Source organism: Delphinapterus leucas, chromosome 5 (genome assembly GCF_059928025.1).
Source record: "Delphinapterus leucas isolate spDelLeu-1000000601 "Yukka" chromosome 5, BTC_Dleu_Yukka2, whole genome shotgun sequence".
Lineage (NCBI taxonomy): Eukaryota > Metazoa > Chordata > Mammalia > Artiodactyla > Monodontidae > Delphinapterus > Delphinapterus leucas.
Window position 1 is genome coordinate 128706702 of NC_143133.1, and position 15368 is coordinate 128722069.

The 15368-nt window shown below is 40.5% G+C and overlaps 1 pseudogene; it reads right to left on the bottom strand.

Annotated features, from left to right (window-relative positions):
* Positions 1 to 1074: 1074 nt before the first annotated feature.
* Positions 1075 to 15368, bottom strand: LOC149749237 (uncharacterized; annotated as a pseudogene).

Genomic DNA, 15368 nt, shown 5'->3' on the forward strand with positions numbered 1-15368 from the left:
TATTGTATAAAATTTTTTTAAAAGAAACTACTGAGGGTATCTTTTTCAGCTAGTGTTTCTACATGTATAAATAAGGAAAAGGAAAATCTAAATTCTAGGCAATAACAGAAGTGTCTAGTGCAATAGTAAATAATGAAAGGGATCTATAATTAAGAAAGATTACATTAAAATGTGAATTAGAATATCATTAGCAAAACTATAATAATTAAATTAAAATAAATATTCAGAAAGGGACCTAAAGATCAGTGTATATTTTAACTTATATGTGGAATCTAAAAGACAAATAAATGTAACAAAACAGAAACAAGAATAGAACAAAGTGGTGGTTGCCCTCTGAGGGGAGGGGGGTCAGGGGATGGGCGGAATAGGTGAAGGGAATTAAGAGGTACAAACTACCAGTTCTAAAATTAAAAAGTCATGGGGATGTAATGTACAGCACAGGGAATATAGTCAGTAATATTGCAATAACTTTGTATGGTGTGTAAGCTATAAAAATAATTGAATCACTATGTTGTATACCTGAAACTAATGTAATATTGTATGTCAACTATACTTGGATAAAATTTTTTAAATTCATTTTTAAAGGATCCGTGTATAGACAGTTGATAGAATAAATAAGAGGAGTAAAAACTGTATAAAATACAATTATACATGTTTATACCTGGTGCACAGTAGGTGATCAATAAATATTTATGAAAGAATGGTTGGTAATTCATTGTTAGTATCAAGAAATACTCTATATTATTTGCTATATGGCAGAGGGACAAGATAGCTCTGAGCTCCAAAACAGGTAATTCTGTTTTTAAGCAATAATTTCCTGGAATTTCAAGTCTCTTGAGACAGGTAAGGCTCAGAGGAACTTCCCTTGAAATTAAGTCTGCCTGGCCTAAGTAAACTGTAGACATTATTTATTATGGAACCGAGAGAACCACAGGAAACTGACCCACTGCTGAGATCACTTAGGCACGTTAGGATCTTGTTTTCCTTTCTTTCTTTATGAAATGTGTTGGCAAATATTAACCAGTCTGATGAGGATCCCAGATTGCATTATGGTGACGACATTACAGTTCGTCATTACTGGTGACGTTGACAGGGAGGCAAACAAAGGTCTATTTCATTAAGGAAGAAATAAATAACAGCCAATGAAGGGGTTGCGCAATCATTTTCCTAGGGCTCTTTGCAGTGCTGGCCGGAAATGAGTGAGGAGGAAGAAGGGCTGCATTCTGCCCCTCCTCCAAGGATGGACGCAATTCTCAGCGTGTCAGCAGGGGCACAGAGCTGCCAGAGCAAATCTAGTCCAACTGTTGGGGAATCCGAATCTGTTCTGAAGAAGGAACAAGAAAGCTATCCTGTTGTTTTTTATCTCTGTTTTGATTCCTTTTTTTCCGACTGATTCCAAAATACTCAAATACAACCTGAGGTCAAAGAATGTGCTAACCCCGTCTAGCATGGAGTGGCTGCTGACTCTAGGCAGGATGCTATCATTTTATCATTGATGAGAATATCTTGAAATGGGACTTCCCTGGCGGTCCAGTGGTTAAGACTTCGCCTTCCGATGCAGGGGATGTGTGTTCCATCCCTGGTCGCGGAGCTAAGATCCCACATGCCTTGGGGCCAAAAAACCAAAACATAAAACGGAAGCAAGATTGTAACAAATTCAAGAAAGACTTTAAAAATGGTCCACATCAAAAAAAAAAGAATATCTTCAATAATACAATGTATACATCATTGGTAAAACTTTAAAATTAGATATCTAGCTTTTGTTCTATTACTCAAATCACGGGGCCAAACCTGTCTTCTATTTGAGTTCTCTTCTCAGACAAAGGCACTGCTTTACTCTTAGGTTAGTTGGTTTCCTCCCCCTACACCCATGCGTGAGTGTACCCAACTGCACACACACACACGGACACACGCAGTTCGCCTGGCCCCTTCTTGGAAAATGCAAGTCACCAGGACACGGTGCTTGCCAAAGAGGCTGAAGCTCCTTTTGCCACATCTATAGCTTCTATGCCTGTCCATGACCTTCAGAAGATTAAAGCTCCAATTTGTTGTAGCTGTTAGATTAATGCTATAGTTGGGATTATCTGGGACTTGGTAACACATTTACTAAATTTGCAGATGGCATAAACAGAGTTGGTCATGCAATGAATTTACCAGATATTTCTTAAGAAAAATAAATGATCTACCAAAAAGATGTGATACCTTCCCTCTTTCTTGTCTGCAACATCTCTAAAGCTCTACGTGTTAGATTCTGTGCCGGGCACCAGAGGCCCAAGCTGAACACATGGTTACCTCTTATTTGGCGCTCTGAGTTAAACTCTCTGTTTTTTAATCTTTGGGTCACTACAGATATCAATTTGGTAGGTTTTAGTCAGCATTTTTTTTAAATTTACTTTATTGAAGTATAGCTGATTTGCAACATTGTGTTAGTTTCTGGTGTACAGCAAAGTGATTCAGTTATATGTGTATGTGTAGTCTTTTTCCTATTCTTTTCCATTATGGTTTATTACAGGATATTGAATATAGTTCCTGTGCTATACAGTATGACCTTGTTGTTTATCCATTCTATATATAATAGTTTGCATCTAGTCAGCATTTTTAAATGGGATGGAATTGAATAGAAATATCAGAACTATTGTTTTTAGTACCATTTTATTTTAGTGGACTAAACAATTGGCTACAAATATGTGTACTGGATTGTGAGGTATTTTTTTAAAGCTGGATTGTGTCAAAACTTGAAATCCACTGGTATAGCTAATATATCGACAGAGAAAAATTTGTCGTAGCCCGAGTATTCCACCGAAGCAAAAATCCCATTAACCACAGTTCTTTTCAAACAATTAGAAACATGCCATTAGAAGAGTACCAGGGGCAATGGAAGCTTGAGTTTAACGCCCAAAGAGTGATTGAGAATGTGAAAAGAAAATGTTCTTTTTATAAATCTTAAAATAGTAAGTGCTAATATAATCATGACTGCCATAACGGTATGACTGAACATAAAACTCGGAAACTCCTTATGGGACTAGCAGAGTTCTGTGTGCTGTGGTAAAGTGTAACTCGTCCAATACCCAGCACCAGCAATTGCCATTCTGTGACTGTACTGCCTTCCCCTTTCCATCCACTCCCTGCAGGCTTATATTAAAGACCTAATTTTTACAGCCTTCCCACCAACACGTAGGCCCAGTCTCCAGGTTCTTGTTTCCTCCATCATCCCCTCTAACCAGTTGGAGTTTCAAGTCCTGGTAATTCTTCCATCAAAAGATGTATTGCATCCATGATGTCTTTCTCTTTCCACTTTCCTTCTCACTGCTTGTCCAGACTGTTGTTTTAACCACCTGTCCATTGCCTTCACTCCACTCCCCCCAGCGTTCCCATATACCCACGTACTGCCCACTGCCCTTTGATGCCACCATCCCTGTCCTGTGTGCTTCACTCCTAATCCAAGCACTTCAATGAGCTGAAAGAATCTGAACTCTGAACCCAGAGGTATCGCTTGTTAGCTATTGACTTTGGGTAAGTTAATTAAATTTTATGAGTTTCAGTTTCATCAACTATAAAATGTGAGTTAAATGAGTACTACCTCATAGGGTTATTTAAATGAGATCATGCTTAGGAAGTCTTTAGGACATAAGAACACCTAGAGCACAGTATGTGCTCAACAAAATACATTTCCACATCATAACATATTGCTAACCTCTATGATGGGGTGTACACTCTTCAAAACAATACTCAATTTTCCTTAGTCTGACATATTGTATTCATAGTGTCAAATCCTTCTGATTCACAGACTCACCACTGTAGCTGTCCTTCAGCATTGTAGCCTCTGAAATGTTTGCCTCCTCCCTCAATTGCCACTTCCCCAATGCGCTCTTATCCTTCTCTGCTGTGCCACATTCCAGCGTCTGCATCATGCTGCATCTTGTGTTCTGTCATTCACTTGGCCCTTAGCAATATATGTGATGAGTTATTGTTTCTCCTATGTGTATCTCCATGCATAAGATTTATAGGAAAGATGCCCTAGCAAACGAAAACGTAAAAATGCCAAATATGTTATAATACGTGTAAGAACAAAATGTGTTTGAAAGAGTAAGAAATAGATGAACCATTTGTATTTCATCGTAGACTCGGTGAGGCCTACCTTTGTCTGGCAACTTTGATAAGTTGATTTGATTCTAGTTAACTGACCTTTGTTTTCTTAGCATCAAAGCAAATTGCGAGGTGACTGACTTAGTCACAAAGATTTGATGTAGACCCCAGAGGTTATCGATGTTAAGCTACCTTCTTCATCCCTGAGAAGCTGTACTAAGACCACCAGATTATGTTTTTTTCTCCCACTCCTTTTGTCCTTTTTATGGTCAATCAATTTATCATATCCCTCTCCTCACCTCCATTATGTTTTTTCATGTCACTATGTACTCTGCTTTGGTAACTTTAAAATGGTAATTAATCAACAGGTCTCGTGTAATATTTTTCTCCCCGAATGAGAATTAAAGATACTCAGGTTGACTAAGAGAATAAATAAACGCTCAAGGTTTACATGTTATTGGTTGGCTAAATTAAGCTGACAGTCCTAAAAGTGTTTTAAGTGAAAGGGACACGTATTACCTTAGTTCCTCAAATATTTGATTTAAAGCTTAGTGCAATGAGAATCCTGTCGCTACAGAAAAATATTCCTGTCTCTCCACAACTATTTTTGATCACCAATTATGTATCAAACCACATAGCAAAAGGTTAGATTCTTTGATAGTGCCTAATCATTGCCTTGAAAATGGGAATCCCCGTCGCTTAATCTGTAGTTTTTTTCAACACCTGAGTAGGCTTGAAAAACTATGTTTTGTCCTGTATGGGAGAATATGGTTCTAAATAATGGGTATCTTAACCTTAATCCAACCAAAATGTCGTTTAGCCATAATCACCTCTTGCATCCTGCCTGCTCTGGTTAACAATTTCTGTAATAAATTTCACAGTTGAGGGATTAAGCCTTAGAAATGATTCATTATGAAAAGAGTGAATACCAACGACACTAGCCTTTTGGAGGAGGGAGGAGAAAGGCCAGGCCGATGTGGTTGTAGAGAGATGGGGTGGACATTTCAACACAGACCTACTTCCAGAAAGGTGCCCTCAAAGAGAAGTCTAGTGATATACTATTGAGGTGAATTGTTATCTTTTTAAACACTGCTACACATTAAGCATACTAGCCCACTGAAAAAAGGTCATTATTGCTCAGTTGAATAATTAACCAAATTTGCAGAGGAAATCCAGCAGCACCACTGCCACAGGAAGGATGAGAAGCAGGTGCCACCTACAATGGCCATCTTTGAAAAACATAATTTGTACTGGAGTATGAACTATTGTCTTAAAAATCAGAAGAAATTTTTCTCTCGAGAAACTAAGAACTCACTGAGAAATGTTTAGGGATTCCTTCCAGGTAGGAATAAATTCTGCCATCCCACCTTCCTTCAACCTTGATAACGTGTATATCCAGCATACCTCAAAATCATATGCTTCTCCCTTTCGCCTTCCAACTGATTTGCCTTACAGTCATTCAAGAGCTTCACTGTTTTCCTTACTTCCATAGCCAGCTTCTCAAGAATGGTATAAATATTTAACAACTGGCTCTCTGGGAGAAAAATACCCTTCAGATTTGGAGTTTGCCGGTGATGTCACTGATTACAGACCTACAGATTACAGAGATCCGGCACACTACTGCTTGTAGACCTGCCAGTCCCATCTTTCACCACTTAGGTACCTTAGTAGTGGCTCCAGAATTTCTATATAAAAGGGAATTGCAGGGCCATTGTAATTGCAAAGGGAGGCTGCATATTAAGTGCACTATTTTTATTGGATTATATGGGTTTGGAGTGAATTCAGGGGCATAGAGAGAGCAGTGGGGAGTAGCTACAGCCCCCAACCCCCAGTTCATGCCGTTCACCCACCTTTGGCAACAGTCACCCATTAAAAGTCTTCCGGTCCAGCCTTGGTCCCTGTTCTTTAATCGTCTTGTCAACCTTCCCAACATCCTCCCAGTCACTCTGATTGGAAATCTTGGAATCATCCTTCATTCCTTCCCTCACCTTGCTTCCCACATGCCACCTCTGCCATAGTTTTCTCATCTCTTTTCTCTTACTACCAACGACATCGATGGGCTGCTCCCCTACCTTTGACGTGGCGGTAGCCTTGTAATTGATCTCCCTAACTGTGGATTCTTTTCGACTAGTCAGTGCAACTCGAAACCTGCTTCCTTTGTAAACTTTCTAATTGTCTCACTGGCCTGTTGGAAAAGCTCTGGTAGCTTCCTACTGCCCACCAGAAAAACCCCAAATATGTCAACAAAGCCGTTAAAGGTTTTCCAGTCTCACCTGATCTACCATATCAGCTTTTAGCTCCTGATGGCCACTTTTATGGCACTGCATACCAGTATTGGTTGTTTTACAGATAGCGTCCCATCTGACAAGTCAGGTCCACGCAGGCGTGTACTGGCTGGTAAACATTCTTAGTGACACTCCTGCACATGGGTACACTATGTTTACATTTTCAGGACAACCCACTCTTCCTCGAATAACTGGTATATTTTCCCCATGCCTGCGTCTTTCTTTTTGTGTCTGTGTCTTTCCCCTTTGTACAGTTGAAATCTTCCCTGTCATTCAAGGTGTGACTCAAATTCATGTAGCACGTTCAGACGTTAACAAACAGAAAGAGGAGGTAATACATCTTAGAACAAGAGGAGAGAAATGACTGTGGCATGTAAGTGGCTTAAAGCAGAAGCCAGAGACTGGCTGGAGCCCAGGCAGGAAAGAAGGTCCAGGACTGCACAGGAGCAGCGATAAGCAACTCCTAGGAAAGGCGTGTAAATGCTGTTGAACCAGAGACGTCAGGGCGACTATAATCCTTCTAAGGCAGCAACATAGAAGACTACCTCAGTGGGGCAGGTTTAACCCCAGATTTCTTCCCAGGTATCTAGTGGAGTCTAATTGTATGCTGGGGACTCGCGTGCAGAACTGGTTTAGACAAAGTAAAGAGCTGGTGTAATATCTGAAAACCCAGAGAGTGCATCAAGATAACACAAGGTCTGAGAGTGCAATGTACGAGAAAAACACCCTTCGCATTTTTACACCATGAATACTCTTAGCAATAGGAAACCCAAGATTTTAACATGCGTTATAAAATAGGAAGCCTCAGGGCTATGGAGTTTGATTCGGCAGTAATCGTGTTTCTCCATTCTTACTCTTATTTACATGTTTTGCTAAGTTTTACACAGCTGAGCTAAGACTATGTTTACAGGGACTTAAAAGTACAAAAGAATAAAGTTTTAAAAATCACCCATAAAACTACTATATATTGACTCACCATTTTACACATTTCCTTCTAATATTTTTTTCTACATATGTATTTTCTCTACATATTATATTAGATATAAATTTCTCACAGCCTGTAGCATCACAACTTACTGATACAATTGATCAAAATTAGAGAAAATGAGGAATTATGAAAATGATACATATATTCCTAAGATTTTTTTCCTTCCAGCTAAAACACTTGAATTTGCATCATTCACTAGCCTTTTGATACAGGGCAGATGTTTTCTTTGAGAATAGAACCACTGGTTGGAATTTTGTAACCTCTTTCTTATGTAAACGCATAATGGACTCTCAATATTTTTCTACTTCAGTTTTGTTAAAGTGAAGCAAAGCATTTCTAATTAAGAATGTTAAGTGTTTACAATTATTTTCCCCTTTTATAGCTGTGTCTCACCCATTCCTAATTCAATCGCTCCTTTTTTGTAGTCACCCACTTTTGTCAAGTCTTACCAAAGCATTCAACTTAGTTTCCAGGAAACAAAAACACTTTTTCCCTCAAGTTATCCTTGTAATGCAATACAGTTGTAGTCAAATGATGGGGTGACAAGAACAAGGGCAACTGGCACGGGCAAGTTCAGGAAGAGCCGCTGACTCTCGGTCTTAATACGATGTAAGTGATAGAAGCAGAGCCCGGCAGGACCACCAGAGAGAGGGCTACCAGCTACAAGGTCCATGAGTCATGAGCCTCACCAGTAAAGCCTGTGTTCAGAGTGGAAAGCTCTTTAGCTGGGCGGGGTTATGCAGAGAGCTTCTGCTGTATAACCCTCCAGTGAGCTTCGCGGTTCACAAACACTTGCCAGTCATTTTGTTTACTTCCTTAGGCTCAGGTCCCAGAAGTAGAATTATAAGTAAGCTTAGTAGGACTTCAGAAGTGACAGAGAGTGGAAGTCAGAGGATTGACGATTTAATAATAGGCTGGTCTGGAGGGACCTCATTGGGAAGGCGACCCATGAGCAAAGACCTACAGAAGCCCTGTGCGATCCCTCCACCTGATGTCACTCCCCTGCCCTCCTACTCAGCTCCCACTGCCACGCTAAGCTCGTCGCTCTTCCCCACAAGCTCCTGCCTCTGCACTATTTGTGCCCTCTGCACCTGGAGGACAAAGGATAAGGCACAATATACAAGGTGCCGTTGGTACAACAATGAACAATCTACTACCAGAGACGAGATGTGGGACAATCACTTTGGGTTGATGTGATCAGAAAAGGTCTTAGGGAGATATTATCTTTCCAAAATGCTTTGCAGATCCCCCCCCCTTGCTGTCTTTAATGTGCACACATCATGAATTCATTTTTACCTCCCATTTTGTGCTCTTGGACGCAGTAGAGTGTGGGTTCAGACTCACCTGGATTTGAATTCCAGCTATGCCACTTACTGAATGTGCAACTTTGGTGAGCTGGATTTCTCTGAGCCCCAGTTTTCTCATCTGTAAAATAAAGATAATAACCCTCTTTGAAGCTGGCTGGAAGAAAAGTAAGTAACATACAAGGTCTGACAGACGATGAGAGAGGATATCACTGTTACAAGAGAAATGGATCAGACAGTGAAGGTTTTTAAACTGTGCTGAGGAGCATGTATCTTATTTTATAGGTAATGGGGAACCATTAAAATTGTTTTGCACAGAGAAGTGACATAGTGTATGTTTGTTTCAGAAGGACAACATGAACAGCAAGTGCAGGGTGTGTTTTTCAGAACTGGCTCAATGAGACCAAGGAGTGTGATACGGCACTGTTGTGAGATGTGATAAATTCAGTTAAGCCTGGTATAGATAGAAGACGTGGATTTGATAACTGGTAATTAAAATGTTTTCTAAACTTTATGTCTTAACATGTAGTTGATTCTCAAAGTATCGGCAAAATAAATAAATTTTCCTTAATCATTTTCATTGATGGTTTGACCCAGTTTCCCAGAGTTTGGCTTTAGGTCATCCTTGGATTTATTGTTTGAGGTATATATGATTTGAGGACCAACTGCTCAAGCTACCAAGAATAGGAAAGGAGGGAAAAAAAAGAAATCAACTGATAAAAAGGAGTCAGAGAGTCTGGGAAAAGAAACTTAAGTAAACTTTATTTTGTGGCCCAACAGACATCGCTTTAAAAAGCATTTGTCAGCTCTTGACTTTGAAAAATAATTACATCATCTAGCTTGAAGCTTGTAGATAACAAAAATGGATAAAGAAATTATGGTTTCTTTTTAACTGGTTGCATTCTGGGCTGATCTCCTTGCAGAGCAAAGAGCAGATGGAAAGAGTGTGGAAGGAGAGATCGGCACAAATCCATCACCAATGATAGGAAAGCTTCAGGGTGCAGGCTTGTTCAGTTTTGCCAGGCAGCGGGGCACCAGCTTTTAAATTTTCAATTATTTTTGGATAGGTAATACATTCATATAGTTTAAAATTCAAACAGTACCAAAGGATATAGAATGAAAAGTCTTCCACCCATCCTACCCCCCAGGCACCCAGTTACCCTCCTCTGATAGCAATTTCTTACTTATCCTTGCGGAGATATTTTATGTATATACAAGCAAAACATATTCATTTTGCCCTTTTTAACACAGTTAAAAAGGTTTAACACAGTTAAAAAGGTTTAACAGTTTAGCACAGTAAACATACTGCTCTGTATCTTAGGGTTTTTTCTAACTATCATTGTGTTTTTGTTTTGTTTGTTGTTTTACTTAATATATTTTGGAGGCTATTCCATATCAATACATAAAGAGTGTCGTTGTTATTAAATCAGGCTGCTTGTATATCGTTATATGGAAGCGCCATAATTTTTGTAACTAACCACTCCCTATTAATGGACATTTACATTGCTTCTAATCTTCTGTTATTTCATGCAGTGAATAACCTTGTACCTATATCAATTAGTACACTTATTTATTTATTTTACTCCTAAGGTTACCTAAGTAGTTCCTAAGGTGGAATTGTTGAGTCAAGGTGTATTTGACCTTGTATTTTTGACCAATAGTGCCAAATTGTTCTCTATAAAAGTTGTATTAATTTACATTCTCAAAACAACATTTGCATTCTCACAGGTAGAGTATGAAGAACACTATCTTTAACTTGAGAGCAGAGAACTGTATCATTAATTCATGTGTACCTGGAGTAAATTCAAAGGGTCTCACATCAACTCACAGGTGTCCATTCTGAAGATGTTGCTTTCTATCCAAGGTGATAAGTTTGTCTCCTAGATCAGTGGTTCTCAACTGGGGACAGTTTGGCCTCCCAGGAGACATTTGGCAGTGTCTGGAGACATTCTTGATTGTCACCACTAGGAGGTGGAGGTGCTGCTGGGATCTAGTGGGTAGAGGCCAGGGATGCTGGGAAACATCCTATAGGCACAGGACAGTCACCTGTCTTTCCTGCCCCACAAAGAGTTATCTGGTCCAAAATGGCGGTAGTGCAGGGTAAGGACATCTGCCCTAGATCAATGTCTACATCCTGTTGATGGTATTCAATACATCTTTTACAAAGCTGGGGATCCCTGACTCTGAGACCTAAGGTATGTGCCAAATAAAATAACGAGTCCTCTGTGCTTGTATAGTACATTTGGTGTTTGTTTCTTCTCCAACATTTATATTGTATTGAAATTAATGATTTATAGGAACTGTGAGCTCCTCAAAAACATGAATGTATCTTATTTATATCTGTATCCTGAATATCCGGCACAAAGAAAGCACTCAGCTTATTAAATGAATGAATGGATGTTAACAGTACTTTCTAGTTGTCTCAGTGTGACTTAAGGGATTATTTTATTTTTCTCTCGTTTCTTTATTTTTATTAATTTATTTTTTATTTAGTTATTTTTGGCTGCGTTGGGTCTTCGTTGCTGCACGTGGGCTTTCTCTAGTTGCGGTGAGCAGAGGCTACTCTTCGTTGCAGTACGTGGGCCTCTCATTGCAGTGGCTTCTCTTGTTGCAGAGCACGGGCTCTAGGCGCACGGGCTTTTGTGACACGTGGGGTCAGTAGTTGTGGCTCGCGGGCTCTAGAGCACAGGCTCAGTAGTTGTGGCACACGGGCTTAGTTGCTCCACGGCATGTGGGATCTTCCTGGACCAGGGCTCGAACCGTGTTCCCTGCATTGGCAGGAGGATTCTTAACCTCTGCGCCACCAGGGAAGTCCTATTTTATTTTTAATCAAAGGGCATTTTTTGACTCTTATTTGCTCACTTTCTCCTAATTTCAAATGTCCAGTTTTCTTTAGACTTAACGCAAGTAATATTTTCTGGCTGACAGAGGAATTGTACCAGGAAGTGTCAGCTGAATAAGAAACGTGGGCCTCTCCCCGACTTAAACTTCTGTAAACTGTGGTTTATTACCACAGCATTAGTCACTTAATTATATACTAGCTTGCTCATTTATACCTTCTGACTGAATTTGTCTCGTCTCCTCAAATGGATTGAAATCTCCTGAAGGGCAAAAATCAAAAATTGTAAGAACCTCAGTGAGGCCTAACTTAGTACTTTACAGTGTATAAAGCAGGAGAGTGACAGGTTGTTTAAATCTGTCTTTTTTGTTAATCACAACTCAGACCAAACCCAAAGAAGATCCTGACCTCAGCAAAGAAACTCTTCCATGCCTCTCTCTCGCTTTGTCACAGCTCACCCTTCCCCCTCCCCATATCCTCAGGTCCATTCTCTAGTAGGTCTGTGTCTTTATTCCTGTCTTACCCCTAGGTTCTTCATGACATTTTTTTTTCTTAAATTCCATATATATGTGTTAGCATACGGTATTTGTTTTTCTCTTTCTGACTTACTTCACTCTGTATGACAGACTCTAGGTCTATCCACCTCGTTACAAAGAGCTCAATTTCGTTTCTTTTTATGGCTGAGTAATATTCCATTGTATATATGTGCCACATCTTTATCCATTCATCCGATGATGGGCACTTAGGTTGTCTCCATCTCCAGGCTACCAAACATAAGGTAGATAGCTAGTGGGAAGCAGCCGCATAGCACAGGGAGATCAGCTCGGTGCTTTGTGACCACCTGGAGGGGTGGGATAGGGAGGGTGGGAGGGAGGGAGACGCAAGAGGGAGGAGATATGGGAACATATGTATATGTATAACTGATTCACTTTGTTATAAAGCAGAAGCTAACACACCATTGTAAAGCAATTATACCCCAATGAAGATGTTAAAAAATTAAAAAAAAAAGAAGAAACTCTTCCTTCTCAAGAGCAGAGCACCCCAGATTCTCCCAGACACTCGGGTCCTCCTTCCTTACCGACAGCAGAAGAGCCAGGCGCAGGGCCCTGAGGGGTCCGTCTGCTTCCTGACTTAGCGTTCTCCCACCTCCCCACCTTGTTCTCTAGGAGAGAAGAGCCCCGACTGACCTGTTCGTGCACAGCTCTCTTTTCACATCTGTGTCCATCACTGCAAATGCTGCTAGCAGACACTTTCCCAACTCAGCAGGACTAAAGGCCCCAGTGTGACTTGAGCTAAACACAGAAATCACTCAAGCTTTCCTCCCACTGCCGGCTAGCAGGGGTCTCCGCTTAGCAGCTCCCTCCAGGCCCACCACACCTGGGCAGGCACGGGGCTTGAAGAGCAGCGGGTGGAGCGAGGCCTTGTTTTAATGAGAAGCCCCAGGTGTGGGTGGGGAACAGGCCTCAGCGGACCAGCAAGGTCGGTGAGAACTAAGCAAGGGCAAGAATCCTTGTTTGTAAGGCTCCGTGGCGCTAATTAGATCCTGCAGAAAACTGGGATGCGGGGCAGCTTTGATCCTAGCTGAGTTTAAAATGCAAATACAAAAAAAATGCAAATCCAAAAAAAACGCAAAAGCCAGTCTGCTGGGTTTATTTCCAATAGCCTGTTGTTTAACTACCATTTAGCCCTGAGATCCTGTTGCTTTCTCTTTCCAATTAAAATAAGCTTGCAGTTGAAGACCTTCAAAGCTGAATTGTGAGAGAAAAGGAAAGCATTCAGATTTGAATATCTATCAGGCAAACCGAGTAAATGATAAGAGACAGCTTGATGAGGGAAGGTAAAGAAATAGCAAAACTTAAATATTTTAATCATCTCTTCCCTAGAAGAGTTCAAGTTTAAAAAATACCGATTTCAAGGCCTTTTTAAAACAGCAACTTTGATATCTAGCTATGAATTATCTCCACAGGTAGGAAAGTGGAGCTCTTGAGGGGTTAATTTTTGAAGGTTACTAAAACCTGAGTCGACTTTGCTGAGAAAGAACCCAAAAGGTCACATTTCCCACGTGATCTAAAAAGAATAGAGCTCATTATTGTGTTTATTTTCAAGTTAGCTAAAACTTTCCTCTTCAAATGACAGTCTTTGGGCAGGGGTTTGGGAGAACATATAGTAAACTTATTTAAGTGTTAGAACGTTTAATTTGGACTCTCTAGAAAGAGATTGCATAGTTTCTACCTTCTTAGGTAAATGATGCCAAAATAATAATTTTTAAGTAATAATAATTTCCGATTGTGTATCTGTTATTTTCCAAGAACCATGCAGAGTATTTAACTTATTTAAGCTCTATAACAACTCTTTGAGGCAGGTACATTCCATTTTGTGACATTTTCCAACGCCTTAGACGAAAGGATACTAAAGTGCAGTCTTGGAAATGTTTCCAGACATGAACCTCCTAAAATTATCTGCAAACATGTATGTGTGTGTGCACATGTGCGTTTCTGTCGGGAGTCCATGGTTTTCATCAGCTTCTCAGAAAACTCTGTGGCCCTTAAAACATCCAGATTGGATTAATCATTATGAAGAGCAGGCACTTCTGTGTTGCCTAGTCTACCTCTATTAGCGTGAACAAGTAAATGGTTCCAAGGCTATGTTTTCTGAGTTTTCTCCTGTTTCCCTCATGTCTGGTGATGCTTCTTGCCCAGGTCCCTGAGTTTGCCTCCAGAAAAAATGCCCGTCTCTGCCCTGTGTACAATTCGTCAACAACTTGGACTCTGGAACCAGATGGTCTGGATTTAAATCTGGTCTCTCCCACTTACTACTTGCATGACTTTGCCTCAGTTTCCAGCTCTGCAAGGTGGAGCTCAGAGTAGGACCATGCCCCTAAAGTTGTTCTGAGGGTTAAAGAAGTTCATATAAAGAACAGTGTTTGGAATATAGAAAGCAATAAGTGCTTGCTGTACTGTGTGCTTCTAATCTGTTGTGAATTTAGAAGCCGTCTGTTCAAGTCATATTTGACGAAAAGGGAGGATATATTTGGGGTCTTCATGCTTCTTAAGGCCCTTTTTACTTCTTGGTTTGTGTCCAGCCCTGCTTACCATGGAATTCAGTGAGATAACAAGCCATGTATTTGTTTTTTCCAAAACACTGTGGAACAAAAGAAGAACTGAATAGGGAAGGGATGCAGTGTGTTTCTCACAAGCCTTTACTAAAGTAGTCGTTATAACTGAAAGTCCACGACACTGTTGTTGGCACTAAGCGAAGCAGCCCGCCTGTCTCTTCAGCCCTTCTGATTTGCTTCAGATGCAGTTCGAAGGGAAGAACCAATGTTTCAGCTGGTATCTTTGAAGAGTGCATTTGAGGCAGGTATTCGCATGAGGGTATGATTTTTTTTAAAGAAAGAAGAAGCAACTGCTTTTCCCAGCCTGTGGGTGTTTCCTGGGATTGAATCACCTCCCCTTAAGACTGAACTGGCAGGATCTGCTGGGTTCACAATGCAAATGATCCAGGCAAACGTTCCCCATTAAAGGAGGCAAAAAAAATTGGATTAAATAGGATAGCAGGTGACATTTTTTTCTTTATCCTTTTCTCGAGGATTAATAGTCTCTTATATTTCACCTCACTCTTCTCTAAGGGTCTTTGTACCATCCATCTGAAGGCTGCTGTCCGATGATGGGTGGAGACGGGGATACCAAGGTCCCTAGAACACTTGCCTAATATCACTAAAGAGTTCTGATGGCATCCTGGAGCCCTGATTCTAGCAGGGCAGCCGTTGTGAAGTGGGTGAAGGTAGCTGCTACCCTCTGGATCATCACCATCACCTGCAGGGTATCAGCATCTCGCTGGTCTGGAACTGCCAAGCCTCTCTCCAT